The sequence below is a fragment of the Labrus mixtus genome, chromosome 20, assembly GCF_963584025.1.
Source record: "Labrus mixtus chromosome 20, fLabMix1.1, whole genome shotgun sequence".
NCBI classification, from domain to species: domain Eukaryota; kingdom Metazoa; phylum Chordata; class Actinopteri; order Labriformes; family Labridae; genus Labrus; species Labrus mixtus.
In genome coordinates this window covers 24,877,465-24,887,464 of record NC_083631.1, presented here as the reverse complement: position 1 = coordinate 24,887,464, position 10,000 = coordinate 24,877,465, and the positions used below count along the sequence as shown (strand labels likewise).

Below are 10,000 nucleotides of genomic sequence, written 5' to 3'. Positions count from 1 at the left end.
CAAGCTCAAATTGATTTGATTCATTTTGTTTGACATTCTTGTTTTGTTATATTTGATTTCTTCTCTGAATTCGCTGCTTGATTTAATGTGTGAAACAGTTTCAATGTTTATTCATTCAAAATGTTTAAAAAGTGTTTTATTGAAGTTTCTTTGGTTGAATGTTGTTACAAACATTTATTTCACGCAGGAAAATATAAACGGTGTTGAATTGTCTTTGTTACATCCAGTGCGTGCATGTGAACATGACAATCTATTAATTGCCACAGGTTCCTTTATTAACTGAGAGTCGACATGTTACATTCATCAGGCATGACATGTTAACTGCGCACTCTAGTGGCGCTGATCAGGATAAACACACACCTGCTACGGTGGCCTGTAGTAAACAAACAGAACGATCATTTAGCGAATGATCTACAGCCTTGCCCTTTAGCTTTTAGCTCTATCAGAAGCAAAATAACACTTTGCAAAATCAACATAAAACTATTCTGTCTTACTGTACTGTTAACATGTACATCATACAGCTTTGTAGAAACTTATGGACTTTTCAATAACATTTCCACATTTAACTTGTAACTATCACAGAATCATGACATTTGTTAATTTTTCTCTTTTTTCAAAATACTCAACAAAATGAAACACACATTTTACTGTCCCTTTTACTTCTTTTTTTTTTAGTTGATTTTACTGAACGTATTTTGGATTTGGTCTGCAAATGCGTCCTGAGCGTGAGATGTAAGGGGTGTTACTGTAATCATTGACTGACGTCTCAGTGTGTATGGCTCTGGTGTTTGTGGTGTAGAAGGAACACTGTCAGCTGTGGAGGGAACATTGTCCAATGCAGAGTGGTCCGTGTTCTAGGGCTCGAAGTCCTCTGTATATGGTGGTGGCGGTGGTGGCTCTGCAACAGGAAGGATGTGGCGGCGATTTCTCCTGTATGTTGTTCCGTTGGACTGGATGATGTAGGAACGAGGCTCTTTGCTCACCATTTTCACGATTCCAAGTTGATTGTAGCCTTTGGGAGTCTGCATTCTAACAACTTGTCCTTCTGACAAAGGTCTGAGAGGGCGACTTGAAGTGTCATAGTGGAGCTTTAAAGTGAGCCTTTTGTTGAGAAGCTGGGCATTTATTTGCTGGGTATTTTTGGGGGTAGGCTGCAACAGTTTGGTGCTCACAGGAATAGCTACACGTGTCTGACGTGACATCAGGCGTTCAGCTGGGGAACCAAGTGTAGGATCACGGGAGATGTTCCTGAGGTTTAGAAGGTTAAGAAACACATCAGAACCGTCTCTGGCACTGCGGACAGCTCTCTCTGCGAGTCCGTTTGATTGAGGGTACTCAGGGCTGCTTGTGAGATGTTCAAAATCCCATTGTTTTGCAAAATCCTTAAACTGCTGACTGGTGTATTGTCTAGCATTGTCAGAGAGCAGGGTGTGAGGTGTGCCATGCACTGAAAAGTGTCTTTTTAATTTTGTGATCACAGCTGATGACGTCATGTCGCGGAGAAGGTCAATTTCAAACCAACCTGAATAAGAGTCGACCAGCACTTGGTAATGTTTACCATGCCAATCGAAAATGTCTGTTGCCACTGTGGACCATGGGAGGCTTGGAACTGGATGAAGCTTAAGAGGCTCCTTCTACTGATGAGATCTGGTGCTGTTGCACACTGCACATGAAAGCAACTCTTCAGTGATGTGTTTTGACATTGTTGGCCAAAATATGATGCTTCTAGCTCTGCGTTTTGTTGCTTCAGCACCGGGGTGGCCTTTGTGCACAATGTTAATGTACTCTCTGTGCAGGGACTGGGGAATGACAGTTTTGTGTCCTTTCATGATGATTCCACCCTCGACTGTCAGCTCATCTCTGTAGGGGAAGAAGGGACGCATGGCAGGCAGGAGCTGGCTCTCTCTTGAGGGCCAACCTCGCTGAATGACTGCAGTGAGAGTCTGTAGCACCTCATCCTCCGCTGTGTGCTTTCTAAGTTCTTCCAGGTGGGCTGTGGAAATGTAACTAACAGACATAACTTCAAAAGTGTCATTTTCAGCAGGGCTCTGGGGAACTTTTGTAGTCGGGGCTCGTGAGAGGGTGTCTGCGAGGTACATGTGCCTCTTTTGTAGACTAAGGTGATGTCATAGCTTTGCAAGCGTAGCATCATTCTTTGGAGACGGGCAGGGGCAGAGTTGATCGGCTTCCTTAGGATTGTCACCAAAGGTTGGTGGTCTGTTTCCACCGTTATGGGCTTACCATAAACATAGTCTCTGAACTTTGTGCAGGCAAACACGACAGCTAGCAGCTCCTTCTCAATCTGAGCATAACGAGTCTCTGTGTCCGTGAGGGTACGTGATGCAAAGGCAACGGGTTTGCCGTTTTGAAGGCATGCAGCTCCTAGTCCATAACAAGATGCATCGCATGTTAGTGTGACAGGCTGCTTAACATCATAATATGACAGTACAGGTGGGCTTGACAGACACGACTTGAGACGTTCAAATGCTTCCTGATGCTGCTGGAACCAGCAGTGTCACTGAAGTTCGGGATGAACTTGCCAAGGTAGTTGACCATACCAAGGAAACGCTGTAGTGAGGTGACGTCTGTGGGGACTGGCATGTCTGTGATGGCTGCAGTTTTAGCAGGGTCTGCTTTAAGTCCTCCGCTTGTGAAGATGTGACCTACATAGCCAACGTGGTCCAAGCGAAATTTGCATTTTGCTGGATTAAGCCTGAGGTTTATTTCTTTTACTCTTTCAAGCACTCTCTTTAAATTAGCATCATGCTCAGCTACATCACGGCCTCCGATGATGACGTCGTCGATAACTGAACATGGATAACCTGCTAACAGTTGTTCCATTGAACGCTGAAATACTTCACTTGCAGAGTTGATGCCAAATGGCATTCTGAGAAATCTGTAGCGTCCAAAAGGAGTGCTGAACGTAGTCAACATTGAAGATTTCTTGTTGAGACGTATTTGCCAGAAAGAGTTCTTTGCATCTAAGACAGAAAACACAGTTGCACCTGACATCTGCGCTGCGACTTCCTCAACGCTGCGCATGGGGTGATGGGGTCTTTTGAGTGCTGTGTTGAGGTCCTTTGGATTAATGCAGTCTTATTTCTTGTTTGTCCTTTTTGTGTGCAGCTACCATGGATGATACCCAATCTGTGGGCTCAGAGACTGGTGTTATGACACCTATGTTTTGCATGCGCTCAAGTTCGGTTTTAACTCTGTCCTGCATCACGACTGGGATGCGGTGAGCTGGCCGAACCACAGGCTGAATGCTGGGATCCACCGTCATTGAGTATGTGACTGGCAGTTCTCTAAGATCATCACTAAACAGGTCACAGTACTGTGTGAGGATCTGCCTTCTGTAAGTCTGTATCACTTTCCGTGGTGAGCTGATGGACGTCACGGCTCATCGTGACTATTCCCATGTTCACACACGCTCGAAATCCAAGTAGTGGCTGCACTTCTCTGTCTACTATGAAGAAGGGCAAGAGGTGACACTGCTCCTTTAAACTGCACGACAGGGTGACCACACCTTTCGTTTCCATTTTGCTGCCTCCGTAAGAAACAAGATTTGTGGTCTCCTCCTGTAGCTGCTCGTTGTTTGTTACTCTGTTGAAAGTCTTTTGTGATATCACATGTTGCTCAGTGGGCTTTCTGTTCACATACACTGTAACTGATGCTGTCAATACACTTGTCAACATGGACGCCGTCCACATAGAAAGTGTCCTCCCTGCATGTTGCAGGCTCATCTATTGCTATTTCGTGCACAGATTGTCTGAAAGTCTTCTTAAAGCTGTTTTGACTGTGAGTTTTCGATTTGCAGCACTTCTTGTAATGATTTGGTTTCTTGCAATTATGACACTGTTGTCCAAAAGCTGGACACTTTTCCCGCCTAGCCGCGTGGCTACCACCACAGTTACTGCAGCTGGTGATGACCTGGGACTGAGCTAATGATTGGGACTTTCACTGGTACTTTCTGAGGGACACTGGCCGTACTATATCAACATTAGTAGCTTGGAAGGCTGGTGTCTTTGGTTAATGTTAGTTCACTGTCTCTTAACAGGGACTTTCACTGTTCACTAGTGATGCCACACACTATCCGGTCACAGACAAGTTCATCAGTCAAATCTCCAAAATGGCAGCTCTTAGCTTTAATCCTCAGATCACTGATGAATGACTCGATGCTCTCACCTTGTTTCTGATTTCTTGAATTAAACTTGTGTCTCTCCATTATTTTGTTGTTTTGTGGATTGCAGATTTCACGGAATTTCCTCTTTAAACATTCGGGATCCTCCCTGGACTCTGCTGGAGTGATTACTGCTCCTTGTCACCGGGTGCTCTTCAGCTGAGTAGACAAACGATCCTGTAACATTGAGGAGGATGTAAGCCTTCGTCCTTCAGTCGAAGTGTGAGAAAGATGTCGTACTCCCGCTCAAATATCCGCCAACTTTCGGCGACGTTGCCGTCAAAAACAACCGGGTCTGGTCTGCGAAATCCATCCGCCATTGCAGCGACGTAGCGTGGCTTTACCAGTAGCTTGTTAGCATAAACAGTCCGGGCACATTTACTCTGTCCGTGGAAACACTCACAGGCGAGGAGTTCCTACTATTTCTGACACCATGTTGAATTGTCTTTGTTACATCCAGTGCGTGCATGTGAACAAGACAATCTATTAATTGCCACAGGTTCCTTTATTAACTGAGAGTCGACATGTTACATTCATCAGGCATGACATGTTAACTGCGCACTCTAGTGGCGCTGATCAGGATAAACACACACCTGCTACGGTGGCCTGTAGTAAACAAACAGAACGATCATTTAGCGAATGATCTACAAACGGTGAAGTCTAAAAGAGACTGAACAATAAAAAGATCTTCCTTCTGTTTACTGAGGTTAATATTAAACACTAAACTTGATTTCTGTAGATGATGAAAGTTCACCTCGTTGTCAGAAATATTCAGTCGACTTCTTAATCAGGGGTCAGGGGTCAGGCTCTTTTTATTTGAACTTTACTGATAAGAAAAGAAAAGTCCTTTTGTAGACCAGATCATACATACTTTAATTTATGTCATAAATATTTTTCTATCTTTATTCTACATTTATAAAGATGAAGGATCTAAAATAAACATCAGAAACACAAACTGTATATTTATATATTTGTTATTGTCCAGCAGGGGGCGCCACTACCCCTCTACAGATGACTAGAAGAATTCAATCAAAAATGGTTTACAAAGAACAAAAACATGACATATAAACATCGACGATAAAGGATGAGCAGAAAAAGTGTCATCCTCGTCCAACCTGTGACGTGTACCTGTGTGTACATGTGATACCTGTGTGTACCTGTGTGTACCTGTGTGTACATGTGATACCTGTGTGTACCTGTGTGTACCTGTGTGTACATGTGATACCTGTGTGTACCTGTGTGTACCTGTGACCTGTACCTGTGTGTACATGTGATACCTGTGTGTACCTGTGTGTACCTGTGACCTGTACCTGTGTGTACATGTGATACCTGTGTGTATCTGTGTGTACCTGTGACCTGTACCTGTGTGTACATGTGATACCTGTGTGTACCTGTGTGTACATGTGATACCTGTGTGTACCTGTGTGTACCTGTGTGTACCTGTGACCTGTACCTGTGTGTACCTGTGTGTACATGTGATACCTGTGTGTACCTGTGACCTGTACCTGTGTGTACATGTGATACCTGTGTGTATCTGTGTGTACCTGTGACCTGTACCTGTGTGTACATGTGATACCTGTGTGTACCTGTGTGTACATGTGATACCTGTGTGTACCTGTGTGTACCTGTGTGTACCTGTGTGTACCTGTGTGTACATGTGATACCTGTGTGTACCTGTGTGTACCTGTGTGTATCAGTGTGTACCTGTTTGTACCTGTTTGTACATATGATACCTGTGTGTACCTGTGTGTATCTGTGTGTACCTGTGTGTATCAGTGTGTACCTGTTTGTACCTGTTTGTACATATGATACCTGTGTGTACCTGTGTGTACCTGTGTGTATCAGTGTGTACCTGTTTGTACCTGTGATACCTGTGTGTACCTGTGTGTACCTGTTTGTACATATGATACCTGTGTGTACCTGTGTGTACCTGTGTGTATCAGTGTGTACCTGTTTGTACATGTGATACCTGTGTGTACCTGTGTGTACCTGTGTGTATCTGTGTGTACCTGTGTGTATCAGTGTGTACCTGTTTGTACATATGATACCTGTGTGTACCTGTGTGTATCTGTGTGTACCTGTGTGTACCTGTGTGTATCAGTGTGTACCTGTTTGTACATGTGATATCTGTGTGTACCTGTGTGTACCTGTGTATCTGTGTGTACCTGTGTGTATCAGTGTGTACCTGTGTGTACCTGTGTGTATCTGTGTGTACCTGTGTGTACCTGTGTGTATCAGTGTGTACCTGTTTGTACATGTGATACCTGTGTGTACCTGTGTGTATCTGTGTGTACCTGTTTGTACATGTGTGTGTGAATCTGTAGTTTCAGTCTGTTCCCCTCCTATCATAAAATAATCTGACATCTTTTCCTTCAGTCTCTATATCAAACTCAAACATGAGAACATGGAGGCTCTAAATAATAAAAACAAACTTCTGGTTCATCACAAAACTTCTATTATTATTATTCTACGTCGTTTAGTGATGATAACTACATTTCCCACAATCCCCCGGAAAAGTTAGGATTCTACTGCTGCTGATTGGACGCTACAGCCCAATAACCTGCCGGGCCTCCCCCCTCTCAGCCAATCAAGACTCTGTTGCTATCACGGTTTATATTTTTAGCAGCAGTGTGTGGGAAAACTACAAATATCCCTCCGCGGATCAAACTAGAGCCCGATGGGTAAACTGTGTTTTAATTTGACGAGAAAACGTTGAAATGTTGTTTACGACGCGGATGGTTTCCTCTAGCAACGTGACGTGACGAGTCAGGTGAGAGTGGCGCTGACGTGATTATCTTACCTTTGAAATCAAAATAATACATCATAAATAGCCCTTTAAGGTGTATTGAAATGAACAGACAGGAGAGCAGCCTCATCACACCGCCATGGTGTGAGGAGTAGAAAGCAGCTGTGTGATTACAGATGAAGAAAGTAGTCCCTGCCGTCAGGGGCGTGTGGGCGGCTCACTCCGTGTATAAATACGCCGGGTTGTCAAACAGCAAAGTTTGTGTGGAGCCTCCATGAAGGAGTCAGCTGGAGACTTGTGTGCATCACCTGAGCAGAGAGACAGCAGGTAAAAAGATCTTTCATGTCAAAGTGAGAACATCTGAAGGTCATCATCCGAAACCACGAGACCAGAACACGAGAGAAAACGGGATAAAACGGGAATTTACGACAGAAACAACGAGAGCAAGTGGAGCTGATGCATCGACAAGAAAAGGTGAGTAATGTAAGGAAGTGTGTGTGTGTGTGTGTGTGTGTGTGTGTGTGTGTGTGTGTGTGTGTGTGTGTGTGTGTGTGTGTGTGTGTGTGTGTGTGTGTGTGTGTGTGTGTGTGTGTGTGTGTGTGTGTGTGTGTGTGTGTGTGTGTGTGTGTGTGTGTGTGTGTGTGTGTGTGTGTGTGTGTGTGTGTGTGTGTGTGTGTGTGTGTGTGTGTGTGTGTGTGTGTGTGTGTGTGTGTGTGTGTGTGTGTGTGTGTGTGTGTGTGTGTGTGTGTGTGTGTGTGTGTGTGTGTGTGTGTGTGTGTGTGTGTGTGTGTAGCTCTGTCTGTCTCTGTCTCTTTCCCTGTCTCTCCCTGTCTCTCTCCCTGTCTCTCTCTCTGTCTCTCTCCTCTCTCCTCTCTCTCCCTCTCTCCCTCCCTCTCTCTCTCCCCATCCCTCCCTCTCTCTCTCTCCTCTTTCTGTCTCATTGAACCTGCAGCTTTCCTTCATCATGTTATTTTTAAAGCATCGTCCTCTTCAGCTGCTTGTGGCTGACACACGGAGGTAATCCTCCGCAGCAGGTAGACCCTGCTGCTGTCAGCTCACATGCAAACCTGCAGGATGATTCTACACACTTCCACCTCTTCCTCCTCCTCCATCAGTGTTTGTATTTTGGTCCAATCAGTTCCTAATTCATAGAAATACTTCTCTTAAAGTCTACTGATGTGTGTGTGTGTGTGTGTGTGTGTGTGTGTGTGTGTGATCTGCACGCTGTAATGAGTCCATGTAAACAAAGTGGAAGTAGTGCGGAGCTGCAGCATCAGGCCTGAGAACTGTGACAACATTCAGGATGTTTCTTTATGATCCACAGCTCGTATCACACGCCGAGCTCTACTCTGTCATTGGATGACATTGGATGGATCTCATTTTCTTATTATCAGAGCTTCGAAAGCAGCAGCAGCAGCTTAGTGTGTGTGTTGTTTGCTCCTCGTCTTTTTCTCCATCATCTCTGTTTTGAACTCTGCTGTTGGGGAATGTGAACCACAGAAGATGTAGAATGCTCTCTATTTATAGCTCATGTAACGACCCCACCTTCTCCTTCAATGTCACCTTCTTCATGTGATGGGGGGGTTAATGTAAAGGTGGCGATGAGCCGTCCTTCCTGCGGGCGAGCTTCACTCGGTGCAGATTTCTCTGTAACAGTTAGATTGATGTTTAATCGAGCCGTGTCTCTAATCTGAGCTGCTGAATCACATCTGGCAGGGAAGTCTCTGAGAGGGATTGTTTGTGTGTGTTCCTGCGTAAAAGGGGGAGGAGAGGATCACATGCACTGCATGATGGGAAATGGTGTTCTGTGGAGTAAGGTGTCTGTCCTGCCATTTTACACAGCTTTCTGTGTGATGCTTGTTTTTAAGAAAAAGCATGTTTTGTCTTAAGTTAAAATGGTCGTGTACTCCCAGCGGACTGAGCAGTCAGCAGGAGCAGCTCCCAGGATCACGATCAGGATCCTGGATGGTTTCTGCAGAGCGTCCTGCACAACAACCTGAACATTAAAACATTAGTGTATATATAGAAGAGATAGAATACTCCTCATAGAGCTCAGGAACAAAAAGTTCACTCACCTGTTTCTGAAGCTAAAGCAGTCTGTAGATCAGGAGATCGCCATGATGTCATCTCACCCCTTTATTAACAATCAGTGTTTCCTGTGGTTTAGACTCTAATCTAACAAACAGTGTTTCCTGTAGTTTAGACTCTAATCTATCAAACAGTGTTTCCTGTAGTTTAGACTCTAATCTAACAAACAGTGTTTCCTGTAGTTTAGACTCTAATCTAACAAACAGTGTTTCCTGTAGTTTAGACTGTAATCTAACAGTGTTTCCTGTAGTTTAGACTCTAATCTAACAAACAGTGTTTCCTGTAGTTTAGACTCTAATCTAACAGTGTTTTCTGTAGTTTAGACTCTAATCTAACAGTGTTTCCTGTAGTTTAGACTGTAATCTAACAGTGTTTCCTGTAGTTTAGACTCTAATCTAACAAACAGTGTTTTCTGTAGTTTAGACTCTAATCTAACAGTGTTTTCTGTAGTTTAGACTCTAATCTAACAGTGTTTTCTGTAGTTTAGACTCTAATCTAACAGTGTTTCCTGTAGTTTAGACTGTAATCTAACAGTGTTTCCTGTAGTTTAGACTGTAATCTAACAAACAGTGTTTCCTGTAGTTTAGACTCTAATCTATCAAACAGTGTTTCCTGTAGTTTAGACTCTAATCTAACAAACAGTGTTTCCTGTAGTTTAGACTCTAATCTAACAAACAGTGTTTCCTGTAGTTTAGACTGTAATCTAACAGTGTTTCCTGTAGTTTAGACTCTAATCTAACAAACAGTGTTTCCTGTAGTTTAGACTCTAATCGAACAGTGTTTCCTGTAGTTTAGACTCTAATCTAACAGTGTTTTCTGTAGTTTAGACTCTAATCTAACAGTGTTTCCTGTAGTTTAGACTCTATTCTAACAGTGTTTTCTGTAGTTCAGACTCTAATCTAACAGTGTTTTCTGTAGTTTAGACTCTAATCTAACAAACAGTGTTTCCTGTAGTTTAGACTCTAATTAACAGTGTTTCCTGTAGT

General features: G+C 43.6%; 1 protein-coding gene across 1 annotated transcript in view; it reads left to right on the top strand.

The window, feature by feature from the left end:
• Positions 1–6,863: 6,863 nt before the first annotated feature.
• Positions 6,864–10,000, top strand: part of LOC132954150 (protein Tob2) — a 5,897-nt gene continuing 2,760 nt past the window's right edge. Inside the window, exon 1 of the mRNA XM_061026629.1 lies at positions 6,864–7,400. The gene's annotated coding sequence lies outside the window, so the exon portion shown is untranslated. The remainder of the gene's footprint in view (positions 7,401–10,000) is intronic.